General features: G+C 53.4%; 1 protein-coding gene across 1 annotated transcript in view; it reads right to left on the bottom strand.

Moving 5' to 3' along the window:
* NEURL1 (neuralized E3 ubiquitin protein ligase 1) overlaps positions 1 to 17,498 on the bottom strand; it is a 77,707-nt gene that overhangs the window by 24,285 nt on the left and 35,924 nt on the right. The window lies entirely within an intron of this gene.

The following is a 17,498-nucleotide window of genomic DNA, read 5'->3' as shown; positions in this document are numbered from 1 at the left end:
ACCCAGGATCTGCCTCAAGAACCTCCAGCCGGGGAGGCACGGAGCTTTCTTCTACAGATAGGTCTACCACATTCAAAGATGAAATGCAGTACAGGACGGGGCTTGGTTGAGGAGAAGACAGTTTACAAACATGTGCAGTTGGCATCCAGGGGGCAGGACAGGTAGAGGAAAAAAGCACTGGGCTAGGTGTTGAGTGGCTTGTATCTGTCATTACCAGGCTGTGTGACCATGGGGAAGCCACTCCCCCTCTCTGGCACTATGGGCGACTTCTACCCAGTGGCTCCAAGACAAGTGGCAGCAGAACTGGCAGCATTAACACACAGCCTCAGGGGCTGGGGGCTCAGAGAGGTGTTCACTTTGTCCCCAACATCTATGTCCAGCCATCAGGAAACAGAGCCCTGCCACCCTGGCATCTTGAGGAAAGAGAGCCGTGAAGGATGGAGAAGGAGTAGGGGAGTAGAAGGCCAGAAAATGTGACAGAGGCCTGCTGGGGTGTTTCAAACTTTGGTCCCTCTGAGGCAGGAATTTAGTAATGCAGGGAGCTGGGTCAGATCCTTCCACTCCCTAAAGTGGGAGGAGGGGCTTCCAGGAAGGACACAGAAGACAGGGAGGGAGGGGAAAGGGACAGAGGAACCCTGGAAGCCAGGGAGCCCAGACCTCTGGGCAGGCCGTGATTGCATCTCTGGGAGGAGGGGCTTCCAGGAAGGACACAGAAGACAGGGAGGGAGGGGAAGGGGACAGAGGAACCCTGGAAGCCAGGGAGCCCAGACCTCTGGGCAGGCCGTGATTGCATCTCTTTGCATTCTCGCTCCCTCTTTCCCCGGAGGGCCCCAGACACCGGTCTCCTCAGCCCGGGGCCTCCCTGGAGTAGCTTCCCACATGCGGGTCCCCTAGTGGGGATGGCATGAGAAGGAGCTCGCCCTGCTCTCAGCAAGGAGACAAGACCGAGACCGCTGAATGGTGCAAGCTGTCCAGCTGTGAGGGCTGGCATTGCTCAGGGGAGACCCAGACAGTCCAGGAAGCCTACCTGGGAGAAGCTGAGTGGCCTCTGGACATGCAGAGGAGGGGAGGTCATTCCAAGGAAGTGGACAGCTGGGGCGAAGTGCAGAGAGTGACACTGGCTACAGGTGCCCTGACTGGAAAAGATGCCCACTGAGCCAGGCCAGCCTCAGACACAGCTGACTCTTGGTTTAAAAGAACACCTGCTGGTTCTGAAAGGTGACATTACACATTGTTTAGGGGGATATTCATATGTAGAAATGAAAGGATAAAGGGGAAAAAAATACCTGCTGTGTGAATGGATAATAAATTATGGTATATCTATACAATGGAATACTACTCAGCAGTAAAGAGCAGTGAAGTGTTGATATGAATAACAACATGGATGAATTTCAAAATAATCATGCTGAGTGAAATAAGCCACATTAAAAAAAAAAAAAAAGGAATACACAATCCACGGAGCAACTACAGGGGCTCCATTTCCTTCAAAACCCCTCCTCCTTCCACTGTGTCCCACTTTTATCAAATTCTAGGAAGTGCAAGCTATCGTAATCAAAAGCAGGTAAGTGGGTGCCTGGGATGGTGGGGGAGAGAGGAGGCATGACCAAGGGGCACAAAGCAACTTTTGGGGTGGCAAACCTGTGTTCATCATGGTTGTGGTGATGATTTCATGGGTGTATACAATGTGAAAATACACCAGATTGTCCACTTTAAACACATGCAGTTTAGTGTATGTCAATTATACCTCAATAAAGCGGTGTTTTAAAACCTGTTGAGCCCAGCTGCTGATTACAGCCTGCCTTTGGGGTTCCCCCTCCCCAGCTTCCACCCAGAACCCATGGACCAACTTCAGGGTCTCAGCTCCCTTCAAAATGCTTGCCCTCCTTCCCATGCACCCCACCTGGGATCCCGGGGCCCTGGGTAAAGGTCCAGAAAACACTGGACCTTTACTGGGCAAATATGGTGGAGACACCCAGGGGTAGGAGATGAAGGACATCCCCAATGCCACCCCACAGGGAGCACCCAAGGGTGCAGATCTCCTGCCAATTCCAGTGTTGAGTGAGGGTTGGATACGGGGCAGCACAGGCCCAGCACACTGGCTGATAGCAGAACAGGTGGAGAAGGCAGGGTGGGGGTACCCTGGTCCTGGGGGCACAATGTGCTTCCAGACATGTGGCCTTCAAAAGACACACTCATGTGCGCACACATATACCCGTGAGCACATGATGGTGGAGAAGGCAGGGTGGGGGTACCCTGGTCCTGGGGGCACAATGTGCTCCCAGACATGTGGCCTTCAAAAGACACACTCATGTGCGCACACATATACCCGTGAGCACATGACAGTAACCCGGACCCTAGGAAACACAGACCCTGAGACCAGGAACCATACATTTACATAAGCACTGGGCACACATGCATGCATTCATGCACACATGGATGCACAAAACGATACACATAAAATACATGCCTGCCACACAGGGGCCATACACGTCTAATAACAGCAGCAATTTGTCAAGCACTTACATAGCTCTGAACTGGGAGTTTTACATGCATTTACGTTTCACCCTTACAGCAAACTTAGGAGGGAGGAAGGGACATTATCAACCCATTTTACTAATGACACATCTGAGCCTCGGAGAGAATAAGTGGATTGCCCAAGGTCACACAGCTGGTAGGAAAGGGATCTAGGCAAAGCCAACGATCTTACTCCAGGGCCTGAGTCATTAGCAATTAAGCGTTAACAGCCAGGAAATCATGAGTCTGGTGTGCTGAATACATTTATTTGTTTATTTTTAATTGACACATATTGATTGTACATATTTATGGGTACAGAGTTATATTCCAATACATGTATACAACACGTGATGGTCAAATTTGTCATTTCTTCGTGATGAGAGCATTTGAGCTCCTCTCTTCTGGCCATTTGAGAAGATACAACAAATTCTTGTTAATTATAGACGCCTAGCAGTACTGTAGACCAGCAGAACTTATTATTCCTATCTAGCTGTGATTTCGTATCCCTTAACCAACTTCTCCCTATCCCTGCTCCTCCTTCCCTTCCCAGCCTCTAGTAACCACAATCCTACTCTCTACTTCCATAAGATTGACTTTTCTTTTTTTAGTTCCCACATATGAGTGAGAACACGTGGTATTTATCTCTCTGTGCCTGACTTGATTTTTTTTGATACACATTAAAATATAATCATCACGTGTAATATGTGAAAAAAATGTTCATCCAGGTACCCCCTAAAATCATCTTACCTAGCACACTGGGGGATACATGGCATTCTGTTAAGTTGCCTCCCTGATACACATGTGCAAGCCATGTCCTTGGCCCTCGTACTTTGCCGGTGGGGTGCGGCATGGGGCAGCCAATGTAGAAAATGGTTTGGCAGCTTCTTATCAAATGAAACACAGCTGGCCGGGTGGCTCAGTCGGTTAGACCACGGAGTTGTATCACCAAGGTCAAGGATTTAGATCCCCATACTGGCCAGCCGCCAAAATAAAAGTAAAAAAGATAGAGGGGCTACCCAGTTAGCTCAGTTGGTAAGAGTGTGTTGTTAGAATGTGAAACACCGATCACACAACCCAGCCCTCATGCTTCTGGGCATTTACCCAAGAGAAATGAAAACACCTGCATGTAATGACCTGTACGTGAATGTATAGCAGCTTTATTCATAATAACTCAAAACTGGATACAACTCAAACGTCCTTCAACTGGAGAATGGACAAGTAAAATCTGGTACATCCACACAATGACCACTACTCTGCAATAAAAATCAACATGACTACTGGTAGCCACAACAACAGGGATGAATCTCAGAAGAAAGCTTAGTGAAAGGAGCCAGATGAAAAGACTACATGCTGCATGATTCCATCTGTACATCATTCTGGGAAAGGCAAAACTGGAGAGAAAGATGGGTGGATATCAGAGATGGGTGATATCAGAGTTGGGGGAGGGGACAAGCTCTGACTACAAAGGGGCACAAAGGAAGTTTCTATAGGGATAGAAATGTTCTGTATCTTGATGGGGTAGTTGTTACACAACGTGTACATTTGTCAAAATTCACCAAATTATATACTTCAAAAGGGTGAATTTTATTGTATATACATTATACCTCAAAAAGCAACAATAATTAACAAGCCAGCTCTTCATTAAGATGGAGGGAAGAGGGGCTGGCATTTCTGACCACCTCAGCACCCACATCACGCCACCCAGGGCAGCGCCTAACGGGAGACCCCCAAACCTGACCGGGCCTGTCGCTCTAACTCTAAGTTCCTTCCACATCTGTGAAGTGGAGCGGGGGTGCCGTTCCCTGCCCCCTCGCACGCATGGACAGGAGCGCCTCGGCAGGAGCAAAGCCCCACTCGCTGACTGGGGCCTGCAACGTCCTGAAGTGGAGCGGGGGTGCCGTTCCCTGCCCCCTCGCACACATGGACAGGAGCGCCTCGGCAGGAGCAAAGCCCCACTCGCTGACTGGGGCCTGCAACGTCCCGGGCCTGCCTTCTCCTGCCCACAGTGTGGTCTCAGGCCATCAGGACGGCCACAGAGGCAGGCCCGCCCCAGGAGCTGGTCACTGTTCCTCCTCTCTGTGCACGAGCTTGCCGTGTGGTCAACGGCCACCGAGCCATCTCTGTAAAGAGTACTTGAAAACCCCTCTGGTCTGCTGGGCACCCCCTGCCCATGGACTGTGGTTTCCTGTCACTTAGTGAACTTCTGACCACACCCTCCCATGCTCCCAGGCTACTGGAGGCTTTGAGCACTCCACTGCCATCTGCCAATCCCACCTCAGAAATACTCATAAACATCCCTGGGTACTGTCCCCTCCTGTCCACCCTGCTGCCATGGCCCTAACTGCAGCCTCGTCACTTTTCTGAACCACGGCCAGGGCGACTATAGTCTACACAACTATGCCCTGCATATCTCCCGGAGGTGCCGTTCTCATGGACTGCAACGTGAATGGTGCCCTCAGAGTGTCCAACGTGGTGGCCCTGATCAAGGTGACCACCACCTCCCCCACCCCTGGAATCCCTGCTTCTGCTATGTCCCTCCTTTATCTCAGCTGGCATTAAAATCCTCAGGGATTGGGATGGGGGGCACGGACACAGAAAGCAAAATGAGAATTATCCCTGAGCACAGCTCCAATGCCAAGGGTCTACGGGGTGGAGGGGCAGGGCTTCTTCCCCACACTATCCAACAGGGTTCTCTCCCAGCACTCTGAAATACACTAAGATCCCTTAAGGTCCCCATTCTGTGGATGAGTGAGTTACCATTCAGACTGGTTAAGCAACTTTCTTGAGGTCACACAGCAATTATGTGGCAGAACTGGGACTTGAACCCTGGTCTTTCAATGCCATGTCCAGGGTAAAGGACCCTACTCGGTATCTAATACTGGAGCTCATTTTCCCCACAAGTCCGAGATGGCAGGCGTAGTGGGGAAAGGCTGTGTGCAGGAGGGGCCTGGCAGCCCAGGCTAGGGGAGCAAAAGCAGCAAAGAGCTTCGTGATGGTGGGCATGTCGGCTGCACAACTGCTCCACAGTGGCAAATGGTCCTGGTAGAGCCCCAGTCATGACACCTGGCTCCCAGCAGAGTTCTCGGAGAGGGCCCCCCTTAGTGACAGGTTTACAAGCTTCTCAGGAACCACAGTGGGGGCACCCCCCTCAGGCATGGCTGCTGCTGACACAATGGAAACTCCCCCCCACGGCCCCATTCTTCCTGATCATTTATGAGCTGGCAGACACAAGCCTGGCCAGCCCTCAGGGTGACCCGCAGCCAGCTCAGGATCACATTCCTGCCTCTCGGTGGGGTCCCAGGGGAGTCGCTTGGGCACACATAGTCTCCAAAGTGACCTCCTCATTGCCCCCCACCAAGCTCTGCCCCAGAACCACCAGAGGTGCCACAGATGCCTGGTTGGGCTCATCTGGGCTGCCAAGGAGAGACAGTGAGGGAGATCACCACTCTGGACGACAGCGACAATCATTCTGACAATGCCCAACCTCTACATGGCTTAACAAGCAGCGTCTTGATTTAAACCCCCAGTGCCGCTGTGACACAGATCCTCAGAAGTTAAGTTACATGCTTAGCCTCACTTTTCTCATCTGTGAAATGGGATCACGTCAGACCTTCTTCATGAGATTCTTGTGAGGATTAAAAGAGATGGTGTGTGAGGGGCCGGCCCATGGCTCACTTGCGAGAGTGTAATGCTGATAACACCAAGGCCACAGGTTCGGATCCCTATATAGGGAGGGCCGGTTAGCGCACTTGGGAGAGCATGGTGCTGACAACACCAAGTCAAGGGTTAAGACCCCCTTACCAGTCACCTTTAAAAAAAAAAAAGAGATAGTGTGTGTAAAACTCAGTAAGTGGTTGCTATTATTATTATCACTGCTATTACTGTTATATCGCTCTCTGCTTTCCTACCTCCACACCTTGCTCAAGCCATTCCCCCACCCACGTATCTTCTCTCCCTGCCCCGCCTGTGCTCTCCAAATCCCACCCTCCTATCAAGGCCCAGCTGATCCCCTTGCATTGGAGCTCACCTTCTCCTGAACCCATGGCCCTGACATGCTGGTGGTGCTGGCGCCATCATTACCTCCTATGAAGAAGGCTTTCTGGTCACTTTCTGGGCAGCGAGGCGGGGCAAAGAGCAGGAGCATTGGAGGCAGGAGGCCCCGGTTCAAACCCCGATGTGTGGCTTTGGGCAAGTTGCTTTGCCTCTCTGGACTTTGAGTTCTTTCTCTATAAAATGAGGCTCATCATAGCTGCCCTGTGCACCACTCCAGGCTGTTGTGAGGACCCAGTGGGTTCATAGAAGCAAAAGCATTTTGCAAACAGTTAACATCTGATCCCAACATACATCTTTTTTTTTCTTTTCTTTTTTCTTTTTTTTATAAAAGCAACAACCACCACCATAGGAATACATTAGCTCATTTCAGCCCAATAGGAGGCTGGATCCCTCAGTCTTATTTTATCCCAAACACCCTAATCTCAGATTGCCAGGGTGGTCCTGATTTTGACTACTTTATATGCATTAATTCAATAGGGCTCCCTCTGGGGGAAAGAATTTGGGAGAACCATTGGAAGAGTTGGGATTCCTGACTTGGGATGGGAGGACAGGTGGGGAGGGGGATCAGGTAATAGAGATGATAGTAAAACTGGGCAGAAGTGAACTTCTCTGTTCCTTGGAAGGGCCCACCTCCCTGCCTGTCTCTTGCTGCCAAGCCTCGCTCAGGCCTATTTCTTTGCTGGGAACCTTTCCTTCCCCCTTTCCACCTATGTATCTGCCTTTCTTTAGTTTCTCCTTCAGACCTTGACTTTTCCCAGAAGTCTTTCTGACCCCTAGACTGAGTTAGGAGCCCTGTGATGGACCTCTGGGGACCTGTACACCCCCTAACAGAGCATCCATCACCAAGCAGCCTTTCTCAACTTGCTTCCTCCACAGGATAAGCCCAAATGCCCTGAGGCACCCATTGTAGGCAGTGCACAGACATGTCCCTGCTGCCATCCTCAGGAGAGTTAAGAAGAGAGGCACTCAGATCATTTTCTGTGCCCTGCAGCGCAGCTTTCTGGCTGGGGAAGGTTGCAGGGCTATCTGTGTCTGTCTGCTCCCTGATGAACTATGAGTCTGCTGAGGGCAGAGACCATTGTCTTTTTTACTGCTGTTTCCCCAGAGCCTCACCCAAAGCACATAGCAGGTGCTCAATAGAAACTGTGGAGTGAACTGCCGATGTTTGATTCTTCCACCTACCGATGATTTGGCAGGTGTTCAGGGAGCACCCACTTTGTGCCTTGCCCTTTCTGGTGTTCGGTAGAGAAATGAGAAAAAGAAAGCAATAAAGGGAGCAGCTTCCTTCCCTGCCCAGAGCTGAGATCCCACACTATGTGCCTGACTACAGCCCTGCCTGCTCAAGAACCTTCAACAGCTCCCCACTTGCTGGTAGGAGAAAACAAGGAGAACAGAAAGGCCACGAGGGTTGATTATTTCTTGTATATCAAACACTGCACTCTATGCCCTTCCTATACAGCCTGTTCTCTCCCTTTCCATCCCTGCAATGTAGGTATCTGGGGGAAGCAGCCTCTACGATGACCCCAGCCATCCCCGTTTCCACCTCTGGCCATTCATGCCCTTGTGTGAGCCCCCGCCCCCTAAGTGTGGGCTGGACCTAACAATCAGCTTGGAACAGAACACAGCTGAAATGATGGGATAGCACTCCCCAGACTGGGTTACAAAAAGACTGTGGCTTCTGCCTTGGTTACAACCTCTTGTCTCTCTCAAATTGCTCTCTCTCAAATTGCCTCCATGAGGCAGCCTTGTGAAGCCCATGTGGTGAGGGACCAAAGGCTGCCAATAGCTGTGCCAGTGAGCTTGGACATGGGTCCCCTCCAGGCAAGCCTTCAGATGAAGCCGCAGCCCCAGCCAGCAACTTGACTACAACCTCTGGAGAGACATTAAGCCAGAGGCACTTAGCTAAACTACGCCAAGATTCCTGCCCCACAGAAACTGTAAGATTAGTAAACGTTTGCTGTGTTAGGCTGCTATATTTGAGGGTAATTCATTATGCAGCAGTAGATAACTAATACAGCATCAGTAGTCCCATTTCACAGAGAAGGAGACGCACTTGAGAACTAATAGCTTGCCCAAGGTCACATAGTGTGTAAGTGGTGGAGCTGTGCTCTGAACTCAGACCTGTCACACTGCACAGATTCCTCATGGACCCTGCTAGCTGACCAGAATGCTTAGTCCCTTCTCCTCTCCATGAACCCTCCCTCTACCCAACTCACTTCCTCCAAGGCCTCTGCAGCTCCCAGGCCAGGCCTGAGAATGAAGGTCAACTTATGGAAGTGGACACTGGACTCAGAGAGATGAAGGGACTAGCCCAAAGTCACACAGCCAGCAAGAGCAGGACAGGCTTCGAACTCTCACTGAGAACACCTGCCCCACTGCCCTTCCTCTCCAGATCTTGCCTGGCCTCCAGGCCTCACCTCTTCTCACCTCCCTGGCAGTTTCTCCACCTGCTGCATGGTCCAATGGACAGTGCCCATACCCCACACTCCTCCCCTCTTACTCCTGGACTGAGCATCTACCATGTGCCTGCTGCATGCCAGGCACTGGCTGACTTAAGGGACGACAGACATGGATCAGCCTGACGCCCACCCTCCTGGAGCCCACAGGCCGAGTGGGGTGTGGGCATGTGTGTGCACGTAGTTCACAGACACACCTGCAGGCTCCGGAGGGCTCATCATGGCCCAAGCCCCCAGAGCTGCTGCCAGGGGACAGGAGGCTCCCTGTGTGCTAATCTCAGGTCCCATTAGGCCCCTGGACACCTTCTCCCCTGCTGCCTGTCTGGGGATTAAGGAACCCAAGAAGGACAAGCGGGGAGTCAGCCACAGACACAGGGCCTGACTTCCCCTTTGAGGAGCCAGGTGCATGACCTCAGTCACCATTTTCCTTTCTGGGCCACAGCATACCCCTCTATGACAGGAGGGAGCGAGAACCACCCTCTCGGGTCCCCACACCCCTGCATTCTCCAACACTCGGGTTTGTTAAGTCCAGAGACCAACCTGGGGGTGACATGTATGTCTGGGTACATGTGTAGGTGTCATCCACACTGAACTCTTCAGTGACGGATCCATCCCTTGCCCTGGAGGGAGTGTGGAAGGGAAATGAAGGAGGAAGGGAGGGAAGAGGAAGCAAAGAGACGGGAGAGATGAAGAGGTGGAGCGGGGGCCTCCCAGTGCTGCGGCAGCCTCCCCCTGTGCACCCCCTACCCTCCCCGCCAACCTGTCCTCAAGGCCAGAAACAGCTCTGGAAACCTGCTGGTGGAAGAGATCAAGCATGTAACTGCTGAAACCATTTTCCAAGTGAGAGTTTATTTCTACCATCGGTCCCCTGCCAAGCTGTCCCAGACGAGCCGACTCCTCACTGCCAGCCCCAACACACACATGTGCACACACACACACTGGCATGTCAGAGCCACAGGTGCCACCAATGTGGCTGTTCACACATGGAAGCACAGATGTGACAACATGCGACCCCTTAAATACACAGATGGAGGCACATCCCACAGGTACACAGAGACACCCAAAAAGATACACAATCTGTAGACACCAGAAGGGAGATCTTAAACATGTCCACAAACACAAGACCAGAAACACCCCCACACAGAGTCCTGGATCAGCCTGTCACCTTCCCTCACCCCCTCTAGCCCAGCAATCTACAATCTTTGGCTTGAAACAAACCAAAAGCCCCAGGCCACAGTGAAATACAATCAAGGACCATTTCAATGTGTCTTTGGGAGCAAGTCCTGCATCTCCCACTGGTCTCAGATCATCTCCCAGAAGGAGGCGAACCCAGAGCCACTGGGGCAGCCAGTATACACACAGGTGTAGACACCCATGGTGTAGACGTGTGAGGACTACACTTTAGGTCCCTGCTGGGGGTCTGGGGACTCAGGCAAACACCCCAGGCTGAGGCCCAGCCTAAGGAGGGTTGTCCTGGCAAGGGGTTGGGGGCTGAGGCAGAGGGGCATTTGCCTAGTGCTCACCGATGACCACCCAGCCCAGATGCCCAACTCCTAGAGTTCTCAGAGCAGCCCCAGCTATCCTCCTGTCTCCAGGGAAACGGGACACATGGGACGGGACAAGGGAGGGAATATGACCCTGGGCTCAGAATTCCCTTCCAAGCCCTCTTGGTTTTCGCCACGTTAGGTGCTCTGCTTACACCGATCCCTGTAATCCTCACAGTAATGCTATGAAAAGGGTACTATTACCAGCCCCATGGACAGATGAGGAAATGGAGGCTTGGGAAGACGCTCGCCCTCATCACAGCAAACATCTATCTACTCTAGAACATCAGCTGGGTGACCTCGGGGTCCTCACCCCCTGGTGGAGCCCATGCTCCAAGTCAGCTGGAGGACAATGTTCTGCATCCCAAGCCCGCTGAGGACCTCTCTGTCCTTCCCAGGCCACGGGCTTACTTATGTGTGACTCCAGTGGAAAATGCTGGTCTGTTAAGACCCTCTCCAACAGGCCCACTGGGGCCAGTGAGCCCTGAGAAGGGCCCCTGCCCCATGGACAGGCAGGGCCAGGTCCAGGTCAGCCCAACCCGAGTCTCGGGCCAAGGCCCAGGCAATGGCACTGCCCCTGGCCTGGCTCCGGATTATGTGTCTTCCAGGGCCTTCCATCTGTCACTTGGCCTTCCAGGCCCAGGACAAAATTCATTTCCTTTTAAGAGAGCCAATGATTTGCTTTTCCCATGTCTTTCCCTGCCTCTTTCTTTTTAAATTAGAAATTACTCTCCCAAAGTCCAGCACCCAGAAAGGGGAAGCCACTTGGTCACCAGTCCTGACCATGGCCTCACACTGACTCCTGCACCACCCTCCTTCCTCCCTGGGCCTCCCCCAGATTCCTCAGCCCACTAGACTCAGCAGATGGAGGCAGCCCCGTCTCTTAATACCCTGCCTGAGGGGGGAGGATGGGACATAGCGGAGTGCAGCAGGGACTCCCCAAGGTCAGCCCATGCTGTTCTGGCACTCCCCAGTTTGTGAAGGAACCCCAGTTCCCAGGGCCCTGGGGGGAAGGCTTCCCCTTTCTGGGTTTATTGCCACATCATCGGCCATGTTGATCCCAAGACCACAGCACCAGACCCAGGGGGACAAAAGGACAGGATCTGGGGCAGGGAGGAGCCCTGTAAACAGGGAGCCAACCAGCCCCCTCCCTCCCACCCCAGCACCCCGCGCCTGTGGGTCTGTCTGTGGATGTGAACCCAAGGGGTTCTGAAGTTCATTGGCCTCCCCCACAGAGCACACACCTTGAGAACCAAGGCCAGGCAATGTGGGGGGCTGTCAGTTGCACAGCTGTGTGCTTAGGCACAAGCCAACACAGGTACACACCCACAGACACTGCCAGTGCACGCTCAGGAACACAGAAACACACACTCGTGCACACACACATATGCCCATACATCTCTCCCCCGCTCCACCTCCACGCCCACATCCCAGGGCCCACAAATAGGTCCCCTCAGCTGTCTAATTGTAGTATGCCTCAGTCCCAGGGAGAGGCAGGTAGGGGCAACCAGGACCTCACATCCACTTGGGGATGGTCAGCACCCTTGTAAGAGGTCAGGAGACTTTATGGGGAGACTCAGATGCCTGGCTTCCCTCCACCGTCAGGGAAAGCCCCTCTCTGCCCACTCTCCCTGGAGCCCAGCAAGGAGTGAAGAAGCAGGGGGGATGACCAAGCCCTCCGCCCCGGTGCCTCTGTGCCCCAGCCTCCCCAGGTGCTCTCCAGGCTGGGGGTGGACGGGCCCGGGCCCCCAGGCATCAGCTGGGCCACTCTCCCTGGAGCCCAGCAAGGAGTGAAGAAGCAGGGGGGATGACCAAGCCCTCCGCCCCGGTGCCTCTGTGCCCAAGCCTCCCCAGGTGCTCTCCAGGCTGGGGGTGGACGGGCCCGGGCCCCCAGGCATCAGCTGGGGCCTTACCGTGGAGGGTGCTCCGGGTGATCTGTCCCCCCATCGTGGGCAGCGGGCAGCACAGCCACCTCCGTTTGGCCAGCCAGCCTCGTCACCGAGCCGCCCTGGCCGCCAGCTCCCCTCCTCCTCCCCCCTGTCTTCCCCCACAGCAGCCGGTGGCCGGCATGGCAGGGCCAAGCCTAGCGGCCCCTCCTGTATCCCCACGCGCTCCCTCCCGCACACAGCCGCCTGCCCGCGAGCCGCGAGGCCGGCCACACACGCATGCACACCCCTCTGGCCCTGCTCCCCGCCGCTTCCCAGCTCCCACCCACTCCAGAGCCTCCCCACCTCCCTGCGCTGGTACAGCCGATGGGATCTGTCATGTTTATTTACATAAGGAGGAGGAGACTGGAGGCTTCCTGAAATAGCAGCCGAGCTCCAGAAAGCGCTGGAGATGCCCCAGCCCAAGCAGGGACACACAAACATGCACACACACGCATTCCCCATCACACACCCACCCACCCGCACACACGCACACACACACACACACAAGCACCATGCTATGGATGGAGTGACACACACGCACACACACACACACCTCACATTGCTCAGGCCTACAGCCATTCATTCTTCACATGCCATCGCTCACCCACGACATGCAGACACTGAGCGAGGTGAGAAGGACACGAGGGTGAGCAAAACAGACATTGTCCCTGCCCTCAAGGAGTTCCCAGTCAAGCTAGTGAAGCTTATCAACAAAGAGCTGACACGGCTCAGTGTTTCTCCAGGCTCTGTTCCAAGTGCATTACAAGTATTAACTCCTTCGGTCCTCAGAGGCTGAATGATGAGATCAGTTTTATTATCAACAGGTACCACTATTATAATTAACTTACAGATGAGGAAACTGACACAGAGAGAGATTACTCACCTGAAGCGGCAGGGCTGGGACGCAAACCCAGGTGGCCTGGCACCGGGACTCAGGCTTTTACCCCACACCACATCGTCCCTTTAATCATGCACGTACACACCCCAGCACAGACAGAGCCACACCATACATCCCCCTCATGTCACATGGAGATTACACATGCAGGCTCATGAGAACTCACAAGCATTCACCATTGTGCACTTAACCACCCACTGCCTGCCAGACACACTCACATGGTTACATACACACCTTGCAACATACACACATGACACACACGCTCCCAGATTCATGCAGTTGCTGGAAAAATCATAAGGTGCAGAACCTGGCACCCCACCATGGGGGCAGGGGGGAGGGAACAGTGCCAACAGAGGGAAGAGGGAGGCGGGGAAGGCAGGCCCCTTGGGCCCCAGGCAGGCGCGTGGGAGACCAGGTCACCACCAAGAGAGCAGCCACCCTGCACCAAGCACTCACTGTGTGCCAGAAGGGGCAGAAAAGAACTCAGGGGTTCTGAGAGGCTGAGGAGCTTGCCTGAGGTTACCCAGTAGGTCAGAGGCAGAGCCAGGACCCAAGCCCAGGGCTGTGGGACAATCCTGTCCATAGCAGGCTCTCCTCAGGACAGGGGCCTCTCCTAGGACAACGGAACAGCTCCCTCGTCTCAGGCCCTGGCCCAGCCCCCAGTCCCTGTCCTCAGGTCTGGGTAGGGAAGGTCTGGGTGGGGAAGGAAGACCACTGGGTGAGTGGGAATGCAGAGGGGTAGAGGCTGGGGAAGGAGCTGTGGGAAAGACTGGGGCTACCCCATATCAGATGGAACTCAGAGGCCTGGCCCTATAAGGAGCAGTGCCGCCACCCACTGGGTGGGTCTGGGGGAGGGGCAAGAGAACAGGGAGGGCTGTTCAGACCTGTCTTAGGGTCATTAGCCGGGAGGGCTGTGCAGGCCATGGGTGGGAGTGCTCACAAGCCTAGAATGCTAATCTTCCCCCCAGCCAGAGGCAAGCTAGAGACTTCTCTCTGGGAGAAGCTATGCCACCCAGTTCCACACAAGACACCTCCTTTCCAGAGACAAGCACTCACTCGTAGCTGCACACAGTCACCTATGTGTGCACACACTCCCTGGCACACATCCGCTGTTCCTGTCGGGGAGGGAGGCTAAGTCAGTCTGACCAAGAGGAAGTAACCCAAACTCTTTTTGTTAGATAGGGGTCACAATAACAGCAAACACTTGGGAAACCTTCCTGTGTGCTTGGCACTGTTATGCCAAAATACACATATTTATTTGTTCAATCCTCACAACAACCCTAACAGATAGGTTTTTAATGCCCACTTTACAGATAAAGAAACCAAGGCAAAAAGAAGCTGCTGTGGAGGTGTTGTAGCCGCAGTCTTGTGGCTGCCTGCCTTTTAGCACACCTGGCTGGGCCACTGCCCACCGGCCGCTCCTGCATGGCCAGCCTGGTCTTCCCACAGCCCAGCACCCTCATGCCTTGGCTCCTGGCTTCTCCCCACTTGGAATGTCCCCTTCCGCCCAACCAGCAGTAGGAACATCTCTTCCAGGAAGCCTCCCTAGGGACCCAGGTACAGAATGAACCCTGTTCCTGGAGCTTGTCTCTCCTCTGAGCCCCTGAGCTATCTGTGCCCCTCCTAACCTGTGTCTTACTCTGTCCCACACAGAGTTAGCCATGGCCTAGCTGGGGCCTCGTCTGCTTGTCCCAGCTTCTCCTGGGTGCATCTCAACAATTTAACTCAACTCGACCCATATTTTTTGAGCACCTACTATGTGTCAGACACAAGGCTATGCACTGGGGATGCAAGAATTTCTACAAGATATGTGTTGTTCTACCTTGTGCTGCTTTGTTTCTTGAGTTATACTGAATTCTGAATGGGGAACCTTCCATAGGTGTCTTTCCCAGAGATTTCTAGGATAGGCAGGCCCTGGCTCTCGTGGGCTTACAGTCTAAAGGGAAACAGATGTTTATCAAGTAGCCTTACTAAGGAACATATAATCACAATCCTAGAAAAGTGTCTGAAAGAAAGGAGCAAGGTTCGGGGGAGCTCAGAACAGGCTTTCCTGAAAAGCAATGGTGAAGGGAAGATCTGAAGGCAAATGTCCATGCGTTGTTGAGGTAGGTAAGGGAAGAGAGTGCTCCAGAGAGTGAGCACATGTGCAAATGCCCTGTGGCTGGAGGGAGCCCGCCCAGCACATTCGAGAAGCGAGGTTGGTATGGCTGGAGCAGGGTCAGCAGGAGGAGCCTGGGGGAATTTTCTGTCAGCAAGCCAAGATGGGTCGGGGTACCAGGAGGGCCTCGAGGAGCAGGCTGAAGAGTCTGGCTTTGAGAGCAATAGGGAACTCCTGACAGGCATCCACACGGAGGCAACAAGACCAGGCCTTCATTTCAAAAAGGTTACTCTCCCATCTGGTGTGGAGAATGCCCAGGAGGAGGCAAGAGACGCCAGGGGAGATGCAGTGCATACAGCATCTGCAGGGCTGGGCCTGTACCTGACTTGCCCCCGCTGCCCTCGGGCCCAGCACTGTGCCCCACAGAGCAGGCACTCGGGAGATATCTCACGAACGGAACTGAACTCATGTAATTGTCCAGAAACGGGATTGTGGGAAAGTAGCCATGCAGTAAGCAAGCAGGGACGGCAGGGTGGGGGCTCAGCCAGCTGGGAATCCTTCAGGTGGGCGGTGGCTCTCACTCTGGCCACTTGAGCAAAAATAGAATAGAGAACGGGGCAGCAGCCTGGGCGGCCCTGGGCCTTCACAGCGCCACAATCTGAAGGGGTTTTCCAGCAGACTTGCTGGGGCCTGTTTCCTACAATCCGCTTCCCCAATTTAAGTAGGAAGTACCAGTGTCCTATGTCTGAGGCGTCTCTCCCCCACCACTTCCCCAGAGCGGTGTCCACGGTCTCTGCAGTGGGGCCAGCCCCTTGACATGGCAGGCAGAGCCGCACCCCTTCTCTGTTATGTTCATTGGGGCATCATATAAAACTTCATTTAGCCATAGGATTTTGCTACTAAAGGGGTGAAAAAACCACTGACCTACATCACTCATTCATTCATTCATTCATGCATCAAGCATTCACCGAGTGCTAACTATGGACCAACTGGTAAGCACAACCAACTCCTGCCCTTCAGAAGCCACTGGTGTAACAGGGGAGACGGCCAAGAAAAGAGGCAATTCCAGGTCCCAGCAGGAGCCAGGCTGGGATCAAGAAATGAGGTTCTTTTGGTTCTGGCTAAGTCATGTCAGTGTTCCATTCTGCAGCCACACTTTGGAAGGATGTGAAAGGGGAATGGAGAGTCTATAAGCAAATCTACAGAAGAGGCTATAAATGCCACCATTTACTGAACACTTAGTATATGGCAGGCACTGTGCTAGGTATTTCACACACATAACCTCGGCTAATCCCACATCCCTTCAGGAGTTATAATCATCCCCATTTCACAGACTATAAAACTGAGGCTCAGAGAGGTTATACAGAAGGGAAAACAAGCAGGCTTCAAACCCAGACTTGCCTGCCATCAAAACTCATGCTCTATCCAGAAAAGGTCAAAGGGCAGGGGCTCCTCTTGCTTGGGGAAGAGAAGAAAAGGGACAGTGGGCCTTCTTCTTAAGGAGTCACAAGGGTCTGTGTGACAGCAGAGACTAGTACTTTTCAGTGGACAGAAGGTGACATCCTGGGAATAAAGCCTAAGTGGTTGGGCAATGGGGCTGGACTTCTCACCCACTAATGGGTGGCCCAGACAGACGCTGATGTTCCCGTCCTGGAAATCTTGGAGAAAGTAGAACCATTCCACATGCAGGGAGCAGGGCTGGCTATGCCACTGGGGACTCCCTGTCTGACCAAATCCCTGATGGGCTTCAGAAAGAAACTCCCTTCCTTTCCAGGCTGGCTGCTCTGTCCTCCTGCCCCACCTGGGGAACCTCAGCCTCCTTGGCTGTGAATCCATTAAGTTCCCGAGACCTTCCCCACTCCAAAGCCATCCCTCCTCTCCCTGCCATCTTCCTGTTTCCTGAACCTTTTCTGCCAGCTTCTCTTCCCTTTAGGGCACCATCTTGGTTTCCATGGTGGGCTACCTAACCCAACTCTTTTTTTTTTTTTTTTTTTTTTTTTTTTTTTTCTT

This window comes from Galeopterus variegatus, unplaced genomic scaffold, assembly GCF_000696425.1.
Source record: "Galeopterus variegatus unplaced genomic scaffold, G_variegatus-3.0.2 Scaffold1634, whole genome shotgun sequence".
Classification (NCBI taxonomy): Eukaryota; Metazoa; Chordata; class Mammalia; order Dermoptera; family Cynocephalidae; genus Galeopterus; species Galeopterus variegatus.
The sequence above is the reverse complement of the archived record's forward strand: the minus strand, read 5'-3'. Positions and strand labels throughout refer to the sequence as shown.